The sequence below is a fragment of the Schistocerca nitens genome, chromosome 1, assembly GCF_023898315.1.
Source record: "Schistocerca nitens isolate TAMUIC-IGC-003100 chromosome 1, iqSchNite1.1, whole genome shotgun sequence".
Lineage (NCBI taxonomy): Eukaryota > Metazoa > Arthropoda > Insecta > Orthoptera > Acrididae > Schistocerca > Schistocerca nitens.
This window is the reverse complement of record NC_064614.1, coordinates 882706158-882709627: the sequence shown is the minus strand read 5'-3', so window position 1 is coordinate 882709627 and position 3470 is coordinate 882706158.

Below are 3470 nucleotides of genomic sequence, written 5' to 3'. Positions count from 1 at the left end.
TAAAAATTACGAAGATTCTAAATCGATACACAACAGTGTTATACACTAAAGACCCAAAGAAATTAGTACACGTCCCTAATAGGGTGTAGGGTCCCCGCGAGCACGCAGAAGTGCCGGAACACGACGTGGCGTGGACTGGACTAATGTCTGAATTAGTGCTGAGGGAACTGACACCAAGAATCCTGCAGGGCTGTCCATAAATCCGTAGGAGTACGAGGGGGTGAAGATGTCTTCTGAACAACACGTTGCAAGGCATCCCTGATATGCTGAATAATGTTCATGCCTGGGGAGCTTGGTGGCCAGCGGCAGTGTTTAAACTCAGGAGACTGTTCCTGGAGCCACTCTGTAGCAATTCTGGACGCGTGGAGTGTCGCGTTGTCCTGCTGGAATTGCCCAAGTCCGTCGGAATGCACAATGGAAATGAACTGATGCAGGTGATCACACAAAATGCTTGCTTACGTGTCACCTGCCAGAATCGTATCTAGACGTGTCAGGTGTCCCATATCACTCCAACTGCACAAGCCCCACACCATTACAGAGCCCCCATCATCCTGAACAGTCCACTGCTGATATGCAGTGTCCATGGATTCATGAGGTTGTCTCCATACCCGTACACGTCCATCCGCTCGATACAATTTAAAAGGAGAAAGCCCATATCGATGATGTTTCGTTGAATTGTCCCACGCTGACACTTTTTGATGACCCAGCATTGAAATCTGCAGCAATCTGCCGAAGGGTTACCCATATCACTGACCTCAATTTTCAGTAGGATTTTGGAGCTTATACTGTACTCGAACATTATGAATCACTTGAAGAAAATGACTTATTGATACATAACCAACACGGATTCAGAAAACATCGTTCTTGTGCAACACAGCTAGCTCTTTATTCCCATGAAGTAATGAGTGCTGTCGACAAGAGATTTCAGATCGATTCCATATTCCTAGATTTCCAGAAGGCTTTTGGTACCGTTCCTCACAAGCGACTGTTAATCAAATTGCATGCATATGGAGTATCGTCTCAATTGTGTGACTGGATTCGTGGTTTCCTCTCAGAGAGATCACAGTTCGCAGTGATAGACGGTAAATCGTCGAGTAGAACAGAAGTGATATCTGGCGTTCCGCAAGGTAGTGTCATAGGCCCTCTGCTGTTCCTGATTTACATAAATGACCTAGGTGATAATCTGAGCAGACCCTTAGATTGTTTGCAGATGACACTGTAATTTACCGTCTAGTAAAATCATCAGACGATCAATTCCAATTACAAAATGATCTAGAGAGAATTTCTGAATGGTGCGGAAAGTGGCAATTGGCACTAAACAAGGAAAAGTGCGAGGTCATCCACATGGGTACTAAAAGAAATCCTATAAATTTTGGGTATACGATAAATCGCCCAAATTTAAGGGCTGTCAATTCGACTAAATACCTATGAATTACAATTACAAGCAACTTATATTGGAAAGACCCCGTAGATAATATTGTGCGGAAGGTGAAACAAAGACTGCCCTTTGTTGGCAGAACACTTAGAAGATGCGACAAACCCACTACAGAGAGAGCCTACATTACACTTGTCCGTGCTCTGCTGGAATATTTCTGGCGGTGTGGGATCCTTACTAGGTAGGATTGACGGAGGACATCGAAAAGGTGCAAAGATGGGCAGCTCGTTTCGTGTTATCGCGCAGTAGGGGTTAGAGTGTCACTGATATGATTTTCTTTGCGGCGAGATCTATTTACGAAATTTCAGTCACCAACTTTCTCTTCCGAATGCGATAATTTTTGTTGACAACGACCTACGTAGGGAGAAATGATCATCATAATAAAATAAGAGAAATCAGAGCTCGAACGGAAAGATTTAGGTGTTCCTTTTTCCCATGCGCCATTCGAGAGTGAAATGGTAGAGAACTAGTATGAAAATGGTTCGATGAACCCTCTGCCAGGCACTTAAGTGTGAATTGCAGAGTAACCATGTATATGTACATTTCTGTCACGCGATTCTCTTCAGTCGAAGTTGGTCCCGTTCTTGCAGGATCTTTTACCGGCCGTAGCGACGTTGGAGATTTGATGTTTTGCCAGATTCCTGATATTCAAGGTACACCCGTGAAATGGTCGTACGGGAAAATCCCCACTTCATCACTACCTCGGAGATGCTGTGTCCCATCGCTCGTGCGCCGACTACAACAGCACGTTCATAACTCAAATCTTGATAACCTCCCATTGTAGCAGCAGTAACCGACCTAACAACTGTACAGACACTTATTCTCTTATATAGGCGTTGCCAACCGCAGCGCCGTATTCTGTCTGTTCACATATCTCTCTATTTCAATAGACATGCCTATACCAGTTTCTTTGGCGCTTCAGTGTATAAACTATTTGCATGTATTAGAGAAACAAATTTCAGGACTTATCGATGTAATATTGTTTTGTTATTGTGAAAAACTGTTGTAAGAAGTATCCATAAATACTGTAAAAATGTGTGTGTGTGTGTGTATGTGTGTGAGTGTGTGTGTGTGTGTGTGTGTGTGTGTGTCTGCTAACAGGAACAACCCAAGTATCATAATTCAGATGACGTCATAAACAATGAGATGCTTGAAAAACTGCCACGTCATGTACGACGTTTAAATTTATTGCTTCTGTGCTACTAATCCTATCCGCAAAATTTTTCGCAGACAGTATCCACATACGCAGCTAAATGCACCTACAAAATTAGGATATGGTACCACTAATAGTTCAGGAGATATGTCGTCATAAACAGTGAGATGCCGCATTGTGCATACCGTTTAAATTTTTTGTTTCTTTGCTACTAACTCTAGTCGCAACACAGTTTGCAGACAGTGTACACATGTGCCGTTGAAGTACCTACACAAACATATCATGGTAGGACAAATAGTTCAAGAAGTATGACGTAATAAACACTGATATGTGTAAAAATTATGCTTGAAGTTTTATTACACTTAATCTGTACTACTAAGATACTCCTACAGTCGGGTCAATTTATGGAAATCTCTGACGCCTTGCAGCGCTTTCACAGTTTTCAATTGCGAAACGCAAACTGCTTTAGGTGAAAGCAGTCACCGCGAGACCGCTACGATCGCAGGTTCGAATCCTGCCTCGGGCATGGATGTATGTGATGTCCTTAGGTTAGTTAGGTTTAAGTAGTTCTAAGTTCTAGGGGACTGATGACCTCAGCAGTTAAGTCCCATAGTGCTCATAGCCACTTGAACCATTTTTTTTTTTTTTTAGCAGTCGCCGAGCTATGAAGAGGCGTTGCCATAGAGACATTTACAAAATCGCGTTGTAGGCACGCGAAGCAGCTGCGCTCAGCGTACAGAACCCGTCAGGGATATTACACTAAAAACACAATCCATTTTTTGTTTTCGTTTCAAATAGAAAATTGGCAAAATGAATACCCGAGCAATGCCGAGTTTGTCAGCTAGTAACACGATAAAAATGGAGTGTTTAGATTCGTTACCG